The sequence below is a fragment of the Engystomops pustulosus genome, chromosome 7 (assembly GCF_040894005.1).
Source record: "Engystomops pustulosus chromosome 7, aEngPut4.maternal, whole genome shotgun sequence".
Taxonomy (NCBI): domain Eukaryota; kingdom Metazoa; phylum Chordata; class Amphibia; order Anura; family Leptodactylidae; genus Engystomops; species Engystomops pustulosus.
This window is the reverse complement of record NC_092417.1, coordinates 171,152,357-171,168,466: the sequence shown is the minus strand read 5'-3', so window position 1 is coordinate 171,168,466 and position 16,110 is coordinate 171,152,357.

The window sequence follows — 16,110 nt, the reverse complement described above, 5'->3', positions numbered from 1 at the left end:
CGAGCTGCCATGTCCTGTGTGTCCTGACACCTTTCTATCATAGCCAGCAGTGGTCAGGGGTCAGCATGGGCGCTCTGACCGATCTGTGACTACACCCCCATACACAGCGAGCTGCCATGTCCTGTGTGTCCTGACACCTTTCTATCATAGCCAGCAGTGGTCAGGGGTCAGCATGGGCGCTCTGACCGATCTGTCACTACACCCCCATACACAGCGAGCTGCCATGTCCTGTGTGTTCTGACACCTTTCTATCATAGCCAGCAGTGGTCAGGGGTCAGCATGGGCGCTCTGACCGATCTGTCACTACACCCCCATACACAGCAAGCTGCCATGTCCTGTGTGTCCTGACACCTTTCTATCATAGCCAGCAGTGGTCAGGGGTCAGCATGGGCGCTCTGACCGATCTGTGACTACACCCCCATACACAGTGAGCTGCCATGTCCTGTGTGTCCTGACACCTTTCTATCATAGCCAGCAGTGGTCAGGGGTCAGCATGGGCGCTCTGACCCCTCTGTGACTACACCCCCCCATACACAGCAAGCTGCCATGTCCTGTGTGTCCTGACACCTTTCTATCATAGCCAGCAGTGGTCAGGGGTCAGCATGGGCGCTCTGACCCCTAGTGGTCAGGGGTCAGCATGGGCGCTCTGACCCCTCTATGACTACACCCCCATACACAGCGAGCTACCATGTCCTGTGTATCCTGACACCTTTCTATCATAGCCAGCAGTGGTCAGGGGTCAGCATGGACGCTCTGACCTCTCTGTGACTACACCCCTCATACACAGCGAGCTGCCATGTCCTGTGTGTCCTGACACCTTTCTATCATAGCCAGCAGTGGTCAGGGGTCAGCATGGGCGCTCTGACCCCTCTATGACTACACCCCCATACACAGCGAGCTGCCATGTCCTGTGTCTCCTGACACCTTTCTATCATAGCCAGCAGTGGTCAGGGGTCAGCATGGGTGCTCTGACCCCTCTGTGACTACACCCCCATACACAGCGAGCTGCCATGTCCTGTGTGTCCTGACACCTTTCTATCATAGCCAGCAGTGGTCAGGGGTCAGCATGGGCGCTCTGACCTCTCTGTGACTACACCCCCCATACACAGCGAGCTGCCATGTCCTGTGTGTCCTGACACCTTTCTATCATAGCCAGCAGTGGTCAGGGGTCAGCATGGGCGCTCTAACCCCTCTGTGACTACACCCCCCATACACAGCGAGCTGCCATGTCCTGTGTGTCCTGACACCTTACTATCATAGCCAGCAGTGGTCAGGGGTCAGCATGGGCGCTCTGAACCCTCTGTGACTACATCCCCCATACACAGCGAGCTGCCATGTCCTGTGTGTCCTGACACCTTTCTATCATATCCAGCAGTGGTCAGGGGTCAGCATGGGTGCTCTGACCTCTCTGTGACTACACCCCCATACACAGCGAGCTGCCATGTCCTGTGTGTCCTGACACCTTTCTATCATAGCCAGCAGTGGTCAGGGGTCAGCATGGGCGCTCTGACCTCTCTGTGACTACATCCCTCATACACAGCGAGCTGCCATGTCCTGTGTGTCCTGATACCTTTCTATCATAGCCAGCAGTGGTCAGGGGTCAGCATGGGCGCTCTGACCCCTCTGTGACTACACCCCCCATACACAGCAAGCTGCCATGTCCTGTGTGTCCTGATACCTTTCTATCATAGCCAGCAGTGGTCAGGGGTCAGCATGGGTGCTCTGACCCCTCTGTGACAACACCCCCCATACACAGTGAGCTGCCATGTCCTGTGTGTCCTGACAACTTTCTATCATAGCCAGCAGTGGTCAGGGGTCAGCATGGGCGCTCTGACCCCTCTGTGACTATACCCCACATACACAGCGAGCTGCCATGTCCTGTGCATCCTGACACCTTTCTATCATAGCCAGCAGTGGTCAGGGGTCAGCATGGGCGCTCTCTGACCCCTCTGTGACTACACCCCCCCATACACAGCGAGCTGCCATGTCCTGTGTGTCCTGACACCTTTCTATCATAGCCAGCAGTGGTCAGAGGTCAGCATGGGCGCTCTACCCCTCTGTGACTACACCCCCCATACACAGCGAGCTGCCATGTCCTGTGCATCCTGACACCTTTCTATCATAGCCAGAAGTGGTCAGGGGTCAGCATGGGTGCTCTGACCTCTCTGTGACTACACCCCCCATACACAGCGAGCTGCCATGTCCTGTGTGTCCTGACACCTTTCTATCATAGCCAGCAGTGGTCAGGGGTCCGCATGGGCGCTCTGACCCCTCTGTGACTACTCCCCCCATACACAGCGAGCTGCCATGTCCTATGTGTCCTGACACCTTTCTATCATAGCCAGCAGTGGTCAGAGGTCAGCATGGGCGCTCTACCCCTCTGTGACTACACCCCCCATACACAGCGAGCTGCCATGTCCTGTGCATCCTGACACCTTTCTATCATAGCCAGAAGTGGTCAGGGGTCAGCATGGGTGCTCTGACCTCTCTGTGACTACACCCCCCATACACAGCGAGCTGCCATGTCCTGTGTGTCCTGACACCTTTCTATCATAGCCAGCAGTGGTCAGGGGTCCGCATGGGCGCTCTGACCCCTCTGTGACTACTCCCCCCATACACAGCGAGCTGCCATGTCCTATGTGTCCTGACACCTTTCTATCATAGCCAGCAGTAGTCAGGGGTTAGCATGGGTGCTCTGACCCCTCTGTGACTACACCCCCCATACACAGCGAGCTGCCATGTCCTGTGTGTCCTGACACCTTTTTATCATAGCCAGAAGTGGTCAGGGGTCAGCATGGGCACTCTGACCCCTCTGTGACTACACCCCTCATACACAGCGAGCTGCCATGTCCTGTGTGTCCTGACACCTTTCCATCATAGCCAGCAGTGGTCAGGGGTCAGCATGGGCGCTCTGATCTCTCTGTGACTACACCCCCATACACAGCGAGCTGCCATGTCCTGTGTGTCCTGACACCTTTCTATCATAGCCAGCAGTGGTCAGGGGTCAGCATGGGTGCTCTGACCCCTCTGTGACTACACCCCCCATACACAGCGAGCTGCCATGTCCTGTTTCCTGACACCTTTCTATCATAGCCAGCAGTGGTCAGGGGTCAGCATGGGTGCTCTGACCTCTCTGTGACTACACTCCCCATACACAGCGAGCTGCCATGTCCTGTGTGTCCTGACACCTCTCTATAATAGCCAGCAGTGGTCAGGGGTCAGCATGGGCGCTCTGACCTCTCTGTGACTACACCCCCCCATACACAGCGAGCTGCCATGTCCTGTGTGTCCTGACACCTTTCTATCATAGCCAGCAGTGGTCAGGGGTCAGCATGGGCGCTCTGACCCCTCTGTGACTACACCCCTCATACACAGCGAGCTGCCATGTCCTGTGTGTCTGACACCTTTCTATCATAGCCAGCAGTGGTCAGGGGTCAGCATGGGTGCTCTGACCTCTCTGTGACTACACTCCCCATACACAGCAAGCTGCCATGTCCTGTGTGTCCTGACACCTTTCTATCATAGCCAGCAGTGGTCAGGGGTCAGCATGGGGGCTCTGACCTCTCTGTGACTACATCCCCCATACACAGCGAGCTGCCATGTCCTGTGTGTCCTGACACCTTTCTATCATAGCCAGCAGTGGTCAGGGGTTTGCATGGTCGCTCTGACCCCTCTGTGACTACACCTCCCATACACAGCGAGCTGCCATGCCTTTAAGAGAGCAATGACAGGGTGCTGGGCAATGTGGGCTACCTGACCTGGGGTAGGTGGTCTAGGGGTGGGGTATAGGTAAAAAAAAGGTGGCTGGTGGCGTTACCCACCCTCTTTGCCAGAAATCTTCCCATCCTCCCTCCCTGTTGTTTGGCTGGCTAATGTCACAGCTGGCGGTTTCTAAGTGGGTTTGTACCTACCTGCCCTTTAAGTAGGCCGGTATACAGGTGCCCCGGTTCAACTCTTGAAGGTTACAAAGTTGCTTCTCTATGGGTAGATGTTTACAGTTAATTATTCTAATATATAAAGCTGATGTAGCAGTTGGAAGCTGAGCTGTGATTGGTTGCTATTCTGCCACAGGTGATTAATATGAGCTCTGAGCTTTGATTGGTTGCTATTCTGCCACAGGTGAATAATATGAGCTCTGAGCTGTGATTGGTTACTATAGGCAAAGAGTACAAGACACTTATGTGTGAGGAAAGATGGATAGAGATACAGAGATAGGGGGAGATTTATCAGAAATGTCTCAGGTAAAACTGTTATTGTTGCCCATGGAAACCAATGAGAGATCAGCTGTAATTTTATTAACAGCTGTGCAAAAATAAAAGCTGTGCTCTGATTGGTTGCCATGGGCAACCAGAGCAGTTCGACACTTCTGATAAATCTCCCCATAGACATAGTTACAGTCGTAGACAGAGACAGTCGCTGAAATGAGGGTGTCAGACACAGAGGGGCTTATTTACTAAGGGTCCGCGGATCGCATTTCCATCAGAGTTCTCGACATTTTGGGGATTTGTGCAGCTGTGACAGGGATTTAGCAGGGGATTTTGTCGCTTGCTGTCGGACGATCTGACTGATTCGCACTGAGCGCGGGATTTAAGATTAAAATTGTCACAACCAACGCACTTACAAGCACCGGGAAGAAGAAGGTGAACTCTGGGGACCTGAGCGGGGAAGTGACAGGATATCGGCCGCAGGATCTTAGTGAATTGCGGCACAGGGCTTTATACATGGACAATGCACTTTCTGTGAACTCCACGGGACCGGGTAAGTAAATGTGCCCCAGACCATGGCCGGCGCCAGAACCCGGCTTACCCGGGCAAGTGCCGGGGCCCCAGAGGTCCCAGAGGGGCCCACAGCACACACTGGCAACATAAGAAAACTCAATTACATCGGCATACTTGTCGCCGATGTAATTGAGAGAAGTGCCTCAGTCGCAGTGTGGCGCGGGTAACAGGGGGCGGTGCCACAAGCGGACGCCCACGCAACATAATAGCATCCACATAGCCAATGTATTTCTGCCGCAAAGCGTTTATTACAGTGCAGGACGCTGGCCGAGGTCCCCGCTGCTGCACAGTAGACGCTGCTCTCACTCGGAAGATGTAGCAGAGTGAGATGCGTGTACTTTGAGGTAAGTTAACATTTATTAACCTTGGGGGTATATTAATTAATGGAACCTGACTGGGGGGTATATTTATTAAAAGAGCCTGGGGGTTTGTATATTAATTAATAGAGCCTGGGGTGCTGTATATTAATGGAGCCTGGGGTGCTGTATATTAATAGAGCCTGGGGTGCTGTATATTAATGGAGCCTGGGGTGCTGTATATTAATGGACCCTGGGGTGCTGTATATTAATGGAGCCTGGGGTGCTGTATATTAATGGAGCCTGGGGTGCTGTATATTAATGGAGCCTGGGGGGCTGTATATTAATGGAGCCTGGGGTGCTGTATATAGATGGAGCCTGGGGTGCTGTATATTAATGGAGCCTGGGGTGCTGTATATAAATGGAGCCTGGGGGGCTGTATATTAATGGAGCCTGGGGTGCTGTATATAAATGGAGCCTGGGGGGCTGTATATTAATGGAGCCTGGGGTGCTGTATATAAATGGAGCCTGGGGGGCTGTATATTAATGGAGCCTGGGGGGCTGTATATAAATGGAGCCTGGGGTGCTGTATATTAATGGAGCCTGGGGTGCTGTATATAAATGGAGCCTGGGGGGCTGTATATTAATGGAGCCTGGGGTGCTGTATATAAATGGAGCCTGGGGGGCTGTATATTAATGGAGCCTGGGGGGCTGTACAGTATATTAATATTGATATCTTACATTTTTGCATTTTAATGCCACCACATGAGTTCACTGCTAAGGGGCCCAGTGAGGCACTGTCGCCCATGGGTCTACTGAAACCTGGAGCCTGCCCTGCCCCAGACAGTCGCTGGAATGAGAGTGTCAGAGACAGACAGTCACTGGGATGAGTGTGTCAGAGATAGACAGTCGCTGGAAGGAAAGTGTAAGAGACAGACAGTCAATGGAAGAGACTTTCAAAAAGTTTCTAAAAAAGGGACAGTCAGTGACAGTCTTAGACAGTATATAGATACGTAAATATTTTTTTCCATCTATTCTTTTTTGTTGTTGCTAAGAGCAGTTATTTACTATACTGGGCAACGCTGGGAGCTACAGCTAGTTTCTAATAAAGCTGTGGCCGACCCCCAGTCGTCACCACATTTAAACATAAATTTAAACATAAAAGATGATGTTAATTATCATTGGTTAAAGGGGACAGTCTGGGTAAGGTGATGGTGTGAGATAACAATGATCCCCGTTTCATTTTTTGTGGTCCATGTGTCACCAGTGTGTAATGCAAGCGCCACATGAGTTCACTGCAAAGGGGCCCACTGAGGCTCTGTCACCCAGGGGCCCACTGATACCTGGAGCCGACCTTGTCCACACAGAACAGTGTAAACCGTTTTCATGGGTTCATTAAAAACATTTGTCAGTTCACCATCCGCAAAAAAAAAGCCTAGCACATGGAATAAGCTGCATTGGTGCGCAGGTAGTTTTAGTCCTCGTCCTGGTTTCTAGAGCAGCTACAAGTTCAATAGATCAATGTAGTTATATTGAATGTACAGTGTGGTAATACAAGAGCAGCACCAGGAATATGATTGTGTTGTGAATGTCTCAATGAATCATCACATTTTCTTTGTTTTCCTGGTGATTGCGGCTTTTTATGCCTTTGAAGCTGTTATTAGACTCACATGAGATGGGAATAAGTCGTCACGACCTACAGAGGATCTATTATCCAGCGGCGTCACTTTATGCTCTTCACAGTTTGTATTTTGCATCTGAATTCAAGGATCTTTTGGCTCCATGTACAACATCCCCCACCGGGGCCTAGCATTTTCTTGGGGCCTAGAGGTAGCCGGGGCCCAGAATACCGGAGTGGCTGGCGGTTGCTCCCTAGGCACGCTAGTGTCACGGTGCTTGGTATGGGGACCGGAGGGCTGTCCTACAGCCTGGCAGGTCTCCAGCAGGTGGTGTGTGTAAGAAATATGGAGGGAGAGGCTGTGGTACTGGTTCTCCCTGGGGCAACCCCTTAGTGTCCTTAATGTATGTCCCTGGGTAGTGGATGGGGAGCCCGTGATGGTACAGCCGTATCCAGGGATCAGACGGAGGCAACGTTGTGCAAAATAACTCACGGTTCTTTATTGGAACAACTGCAGGCAACAAGCCAAACAATCTTGTTACAGATGCCGGATTTTTGGAGAGTTCCGGATTACTGGAGTGGTCATGGAGAGTGATCCTCAGGAGTAGTTTACCAGCCTGGTAGCAGGTGCAGGCTGGGATGTAGCTGTGTCCAGATATGCTGGCTGCAGCGTTGTCCTAGGTGTTAGTTCTGTGTGTAGCACTGAAGATGTACGTCACACTATCTCTCTGGTCACTGACAATCTGCAAGGTGTGCTCTCTAGGGAGAGCTGATGGTAAAAAGATGCTCCAATGTCAGGAGCTAGATTCCAAGAGGTGCTCCTGTGTCAGGAGCTAGGGAATAAGAGCTGTTCCTAGGTTCCAAGAGAGACTTGCCCCTTCCTGTCCAGGGGTTTTGTTAGACCCTGGTCAGGTGGTGGCTCACTCTCCAATTACACTCCAGTTCACATGGAAGAATATCATTGGATAACAATCATTAGATATCTTAACCCTTGCTGTACAGGCAGGGTCTACCACTGCTAATCACCTCTATCATGCGACTGCATAATCCCTGTGGTGAGTTGTGCAGGGTCACCTGCTGGGAGAGACACAGAAAAGGGGCTTATTCACAAAACACTCTTCTTCCTGCACATTGCATATAAAGAGAAAAGAAAAGGACAACAGGAGGACGGCGCCTCGTGTGATACCGTCGGCGTAGTGTTCAGTAAGGAATAAGCAAAACTGCTCACCTGTTTACCACTTGGTGGTATGCATGTAAAATCCCAAGAGTATTCCTCCAAGTCCTGGTAGTTCCTGCAGCTCCACAGTCCCTGGTATGACCGGTTCCCACAATAGTGGACCGGTATCAAATGTGCAATAAACGAAAAAGGAGAAATGGGGCTAAAGGTGGGCGCTAAACTAGCCTTAAAAATTAGCCTTAATAATTAGCATAATAGGGAGTGGTAAGGCAAACACCCTATCAAATAATATTTGATAGGGTGTTTGCCTTACCACTCCCTATTATGCTAATTATTGTGGCTTTTTAACCTCCACCTCACCCACTGCTGTCATTGTCCATTTTTTCAGTCAGATGAAGGGATTACTCCCGAAACGCGTCACTCTGGACATTAAGGTCTGATTTTATTTGTACCATAGAAATCTGTAAGTGCTTTATTATCCTCAATAAAAACGTCCTTGCCTTTTGGTGTGAGTCGAGTCAGTTATATCTTGGCATTTCTGGTGTAGACACTCCACCTTTTTAAGGCTAGTTTAGCGCCCACCTTTAGCCCCATTTCTCCTTTTTCGTTTATTGCACTTCCTGCACATTGGCAGGGGCGTTGCACATGCATCCTCTTTCCCTGAGTGATACTGTAGTGTTTATGGCAATGAGATATTACTGAACATATATAATCATATAAGAATAAATAGTATCAGCATGAAATATACATGTGATATATACCAGGAATCAGAATTCAGGTGATCATTTTCCAAATTTCTTGAAATGTGCAAATTCAATAAAAGTGCCCTCCCAAAATCAGTAAATGAATAAACTACAATTATTTGGGCTCCACATTTCTTTTAGGAGAGTTCTAGCACTAATAATATCATCATCTACACACAGAATAAATTTTTAACTAACTACATACATTGCATATGATTCTCTGTTTCATTCTTGTCGAAATTTTTCAATTTTTTATAAATGTGGGCCACAGCTTTAATTTTTTAACATTGCAAATACTATGAGAACCAATGGGGAACCTTAGACCCTTCTAATTTCACCTAGCATGCTAAGCCCCACCTCCACGGGGACGTGTCTTAGCCGATCCATCAGGTGATCTGTATTAAATCCTCAGAGGGTAAAAGATTCACCATCATAGGCCGAGCGGTGACTGTCAACAACGTTATTAACAACATAACAATACAACAAAAACATAACATTGGGAGGGCGGGAGGGATCTGGGCGCGGAGCAGTCCAGAAAGAGGAGGGGCTAGCTCCGCACCCGGGGATAAGTATCCCACGGCCACTGCCCTTGTGTGGTCAGCGGAAGACACTGGCCCACATGGCACCAGGCGAGGAGAGGTGCGGGAGAGGACTTGCTGCACCGCCCCTGCTCCGCCCCGGCTTATGCATTGTATAAATGAGGATTTCATGAAGATTTTTTCTGGCTCTGCCTTGTCCTCCGGGTGACAGGACGTGTGACGTCTGGAAGCGGTCATGATGTCATCACTTGTGGAAGGATTGCTGTGGCTGTGGAGAAACAAGGAATTAATGGGGTTTTTTCAAGATTGGAGAACAACAAGGAAAAGAATGGGCAGGGGGGAAGAAGGGATAAATACATGGGGGCATTATGTGTCAGTGTGTGGGGACTACAGAAAGTAGGGTGTTATAAGGGGCAGCGGAAATGAAGGGAGGCATTATACAGTGTGGGGTGGCATAGGAAGGGGGGTGCAGGGGGTAGGGGAATTATACTATTTGGGCATACTTGGTGATAGTCTAATAAGGGGGGGGGGGGTTCTTTCGGAAGTAGAAATTTTTATTTTGTGGTAAATACAGATAGGACATTTTAGAGATGTTATAATATATGACATTATTATATTTCAGCATAATAATAATAATTCTTTATTTATATAGCGCATAGGCAACCATATAGGGAAAAATAGGCACTATAGCCCTGCCCCCTGCACTATAGCCCTGTCCCCTGCACTATAGCCCTGTCCCCTGCACTATAGCATTGCATTGCAGGACATAACTTACTGATTCACTGATTCACACACGGTTCCTGCCGACAGCAGCAGCTGTGTGGAGTGTAAAGCTACAGACAGATAACTTTTCTGCGAAGGGGGAAGAAGGCACACCAGATGTTGTGGACTAGCATAGATGTAGCAGCACTGACAGTGTGCAATAGGCATCTCATGGATCTCACCATCTTATCTCTCTTTCTATGTGTCGGATACTTGTGATTATTCAGAAGCTAAATAAAAGTGTATATAAACTCTGTACCCTGATAATCTAAGCACATTGTCAGCACACAGCATCTCTCAGCACTAGAGGAATCATGAAGTGTCTGCTCAGAGAGCCCCCGCTCACGCCCTGGAATCTTATACTGACCATCACTGAGTGATAGGAGCTAAACCAGCAATAACACTAAGTAGAATTGTAAAGTAAAGGGTTAAAACTTATCTTTATTATGTAAACATCACTAAAGGGATTGAAATTTAATAATTATCTTTCATGGGAAAATCCCTTTAAGTATACTGAGGATAACTCTAATTCACTGTTATTAACAAAAATACAGACTTTCACAGATGTAATTCCAACCTGTCTCTATCAGTCCTGGGGTTCACAATTTAGGTTTTCCCCTAAAACAGGAAAAATACATCAAGGCAATGGACACTGCTACATAGAAGTGGCATCAGGAGAAATAACTTCACGTATCTTGATTTGTTGCTCCCCATCAAACACACAGTACCTCTAGCTGTCTCTATACATATATACATATATATATATATATATATATATATATATATATATATATATACATATAGCTGTCTTGTACATGTCCCACTGTTGCCTCTATCCATGGAATTAAGGCCAGCATTCTACTTTTATTCATGTCTCTATTCCAGTCATGGAGGCGGGGAGCTGCTGTCAAGCTACCCCGCCCCTCCTCACTGAGGCTGACACTGCCAACCCCGCCCCTATCATAAATTAGAAAGACACATGACTCTCTGAAGAGAATTCCCGAGGGCAGAGTGAGGTTGATTTCTCTTCGCATAGCCAGACCTCACTCTGCCCTCAGGAATTCTCTTCAGAGAGTCATGTGTCTTTCTAATTCCTGTGAGAATGGTTCCGTGATGTAGCAGAGCCGAGTCACACGTTCCAGCAGGGCAATGTGCGGTGTTATCTACCCCTGATAAAAAGTAAACGGAGCTGTATTTCCCTCTAGTTGAATGACTTGTTCCCTTTATGTAAGGATCTGCAGAGTAGAATGTAGGAAAATGCCAAAATGCTATCAAGCTATTTTTGGCGCTGTTGACTTTTCATTCCCTACTGACTTCCATGTACAAATGGGTATTGGGTTTAGGGATTATTACCTCCATGGCCATCAGTACTTACCTTCCACTTCTAAATGTATGATCATCATATTGTGTTGGGTCTTTCTTCTTTACAGCCAAATACTTTCCCCAAATCTCTTGATCTAGCAGTGTAATCCGCATGGCCTGGGACAGAGATACATCCACTTCTATCTCTCTGGACCAACGCAGGTAAAGTTTCTTCGTCTATAGACGCGGGCATGTAAATTCTCTCTGGATTAAATAAATGAATATTACATGTTAGCTCTAATTGTTCCCTGTGATTGTAGGATTCCTGGTTGTCCATTACTGGAACCAAAACAGGTGGAGCTACAGGTATAAAGAATTAACCCCTTAAGGACGCAGGGTTTTTCGGCTGATTTCTCGCTCTCCAACTTCAAAAATCCATAACTTTTTCATTTTTACGTGTACAGACCTGTGTGAGGGCTTATTTTGTGTGTAACAAATTTTACTTTCCCGTGATGTTATTTATTTTAACATGCCGTGTACTGCGAAGCTGAAAAAAAATTCCAAATGTGGAAAAATTGAAAAAAAACGTCACGTGCGTCAAGTTCTTGTGGGCTCAGTTTTTACGACTTTCACTCTTCGCTCCAAATAACACGCCTACTTTATTCTTTGGTTCGCTGCGATGATACCAAATTTATACAGGTTTTATTGTGTTTTAATACATTTTCAAAAATTAAACGAATGTGTACAAAAAAGAAAAAAAAAATTTTGCCATCTTCTGATGCTAATAACTTTTTCATACTTTGGCGCACGGAGATGTGTGAGGGGTCATTTTTTGCGAAATGAGGCGATGTTTTCATTGCTACCATTTTGAGGTCTGTGCGACATTTTGATCATTTTTTATTTCATTTTTTATGTTATGTAAAAAGGTGTAAAAGTCGCATTTCGGACATTTGGGCGCTATTTCCCGCCTCGGAGGTCACCGCCGGCCGTAACCGTTTTTAAATTTTGATAGATCGGGCATTTTGGGACGCGGCGATACCTAATATGTTTGTGATTTTTTCTATTTTTCTAATTTTTTTTATTTTTTTAACTTTTTTTTTCTTTTTTTTTTCACTATTTTTTAGACCATCTAGGGCAGTGATGGCAAACCTTTTAGACACCGAGTTCCCAAACTGCAACCAAAACCCACATATTTTTTGCAAAGTGCCAATGTAACGATTTAGGCAGTAACTTATGACTCCCTGCTCTGTCACAGGTTTAAATTGTATAGGCACCAGAGGACACCAATACAGTAAAAAGGAGATTATCATTGTAGCTTCCTTCCAGGGTCCTGTTAGCATGGAGATAGCTGTAAGTGGGCGGAATGCGGCCATGACAGGATGGGCTGGGAGGGCTGGAAAAGGCGGGTTTTTCTAGAGTTGGGGGGTTGAACTTTATGTGAGGTGATAGGTGGGCTAGTTTGGGGGGTGGAGACTTTGGAGGGTTTATAAGGGGTGCCAGGAAGGGCACGCCATCTTTTGGCCGGAGAAAATTGTCCCACCCACCCTCCCCGTTAGTTTGCTTTGTATTAGGGCCACATTGTGTGTTCTAGGGGAGGAGGGATACAAGTAGATGAGATTTCTTTGTCAGAAAGGGGTAGGCATAGCTTAGGGAGTTGAGGCCATTGATTGTGAAGCGGGCGGGTGCTTGGCAACAGATAATTTATATTTTGGTAAATTGATTGCATCATTTGGGATAAAGTCCGTGAATTTGGAGAATTGAATTGCAGTCTCCTCGAGAGTTTGACCTCAGGAGCTGGATTCTTTGATCTTTGCCACATTCTGCCCTCGTCACTCGCCAGGTAGGTGTGCGGCTTGTGGATTGGTAGGTGTGGTTGTTTACACGCTGAGCGTGAGTTATGAGCAATTATATTTTACTTAATGGTTACACCGGACTTAGTTGGTTGTCAAAAATGGACAAACAAGTTTTCTGCTCTGTTGTCAAGTACTCGGCCACTAAGAAAGTTGATGTTTAACGTATTCTGTATATTTTGCAATTGTTAATATATGTTTAATAAAGTTTATATTTTACAGATTTTCAAAGAATAAATAAAGCTGTGACCAGCACTTTTCCAACAACAAAATGTGTGCGTTTTATTTAGTTTGGATAAGGAGGGTTCCTTTTTCTGCTCTGTGAGCTGTTCCTACGACTCAGCCCTATCCTGGTCATGAGCTGCCTGGGAGTACAAGAGGCCTTGAGTCCTGTTTGGTGAACTCTGCGCTGGGGTGAATGCGCGGGTGCCCACAGAGAGGGATCTGAGTGCCACCTCTGGCACCCGTGCCATAGGTTCGCCACCACTGATCTAGGGTACATTAACCCTAGATGGTCAGATCGCTCCTACCATATACTGCAATACTACAGTATTGCAATATATGGCATTTTTGCAGGTCATACATTACAATGAGCCACTGGCTCATTGTAACGAACCTGCAGAAGCCATGTAGCCTCGTGTCAAAAGACCCGAGGCTACCATGGCAACCGATCGCCGCCCCACGATGACGTTCAGGGGCGTGGCGATCGGAAAAAAGATGCCGGCGGCGTTGAGAGGGTTAATAGCCGCGATCGGTGCAAGCACCGACGGCGGTTATTAGCGGTGGGGGTTTTGTGCAAAATGCAAAAACCCCCACCTCTGTATGAAGAAAACTCAGCCCGTGAGCCCTCTTCATACATCCCTTATACCTCTGCGCCGTAGAGCTACGGCGCAGAGCGTTAACCCCTAGGGCAGTGATGGCGAACCTTTTAGAGCCTTAGTGCCCAAACTTTAACCAAAAGCCGCTTATTTGTTGCAAAGTGCCAGCACAGCAATTTGTTTCTCCTAGTTCTTTGACAACTTTCATTCTTTCAGCCTCCTAAAGACACCAACACAGTTGAAAGGAGGAGGGCAAATTCACCTATCATTGTAGGAAGATTCTGTAGGAAGATTCTTTGAGTCCTGTCCAGTGAACTTCATGCTGGGGTGATGGCCTGGGTGCCCACAGAGAGGGTTCTGAGTGCCGCCTCTGGCACCAGTGCCATAGGTTCGCCACCACTGCCCTAGGGGACTCAGCCTATTTTGGCCTAAAGGACGCGGCCCCATTTTTCAAATCTGACCTGTGTCACTATAAGTGGTTATAGCTTTGGAACGCTATGAGATATCCAGGGGATTTTGAGATTGTTTTCTCGTGACACATTGTACTTCAAATTAGTTTAAAAATTTGGATGAAATCTTTTGCGTTTAGTTATGAAAAAAAACAAAATTTGGCAAAAATGTTGAAAAATTCTTTATTTTCAACGTTCTAAATTCTCTACTTTTGATGCAGATAGTCATAGCTCCCAAATAAATTCATAACTTACATTTCCCAAATGTCTGCTTTATGCTGGCATGGTTTTTTAAGATTCCACATATTTTACTAGAATGTTATGAGGCTCAGAATTTAGGTATCATTTTTCACATTTTTTGTAAAATCGCCAAAACCTGTATTTAGATGGACCTGCCCAACTTCTAATTGACACTGAGAGGCCTAAATAATAGCTAGACTCATAAATTACCCCATTGTGGAAACTACACCCCTCAACGTATGAAAAACTACTTTAAAGAAGTTTGTTAACCCTTTACTTGTTTTATAGGGGTTAAAGCAAAATGAAGGTGCAGTTTGCAAATTGTAATATTTTTTCACAATACACTCATTTTGGGTGGAAAATTAAACATTTAAAATGGATTAAATGAAAAAAGGCTCCACAAAGTTTGATACCCAATTTCTCCCGAGTACACGGATCCCCCATATGTGCTGGTAACCTGCTGTATGGGCGCACGGCCGGGCATAGAAGGGAAGGAGGCGCCATCCAGATCAGATTTGCTATGTCACATTGTACAGGCTATAATTTTTTTCTTTTTTTTATTGAGGACCTATAGGGGCTTATTTCTTTTGCCACATGAGATGCACTTTTCTAATACATAATTTTGGAGCCTCTATAGCTAATTGGTGAGATTTAATTAACTCTTTGTTGGTGGAGGAAATGAAAATCATCAATTTTTAGGAAAATTTTTATGTGTTTTTTTTTTTGGCCGTTAACCATACCATAAAAATAGTATATTATTTTTATTCTATGGGTCGCCACGATTATGAAAATACTTCATTTATATATATTTTTAATTTTTTACCATTTTTACTGAATAAAAAGTAATTTGGCAAAATTGTTGTTAATTTTAGCATCACCGTCTTTCATATGTATAACTTTTTTATTTTTCACCTCACAAATCTGTTTAAGGGCTTATTTTATGCGAGAATGATTGCTCTTTTTAGTGGTCTTATTTTAGATTGCGTAACTTTTTTTAATCACTTTTTTTAGAGCATTTTTAAAGGGCATTAATAAAAAATCATCTTTTTCAGAGAGAGTTTTTTTAGGTTTTTTTTTACGGGGTTCACTTTGCGGATCTAATATCGATTCTGTTTTATTATACAGATTGTTACGGACGCAGGGATACCAAATATGTGGGGGTTTTGTGTATTTTATTCAATTGTACTGAATAAAAACTAATTTGGAGAAAATCTTATTCATTTTAGCATCACCATCTTTTTATATGCATAACTTTTTTATTTTTTGGCTGACAAATCTTGTTAGGGCCTTATTTTTTGCGAGAACAGTTGTTCTTTTTAGTGGGCTTATTTTAGAGTGCGTAACATTTTTTAAATCACTTTTTAGAGCATTTTTTATAGGGTATTAATTAAAAATTATCTTTTTTCGGAACGTTTTTTGCGTTTTTTTCCTCCGGCGTTTACCGTGCGGGTCCAGTAACAATTCTGTTTTATTATGCAGATTGTTACGGACGCGGCAATACCAAATATGCGGGGGGTTTTTGTGTTTTTATGTTTTTT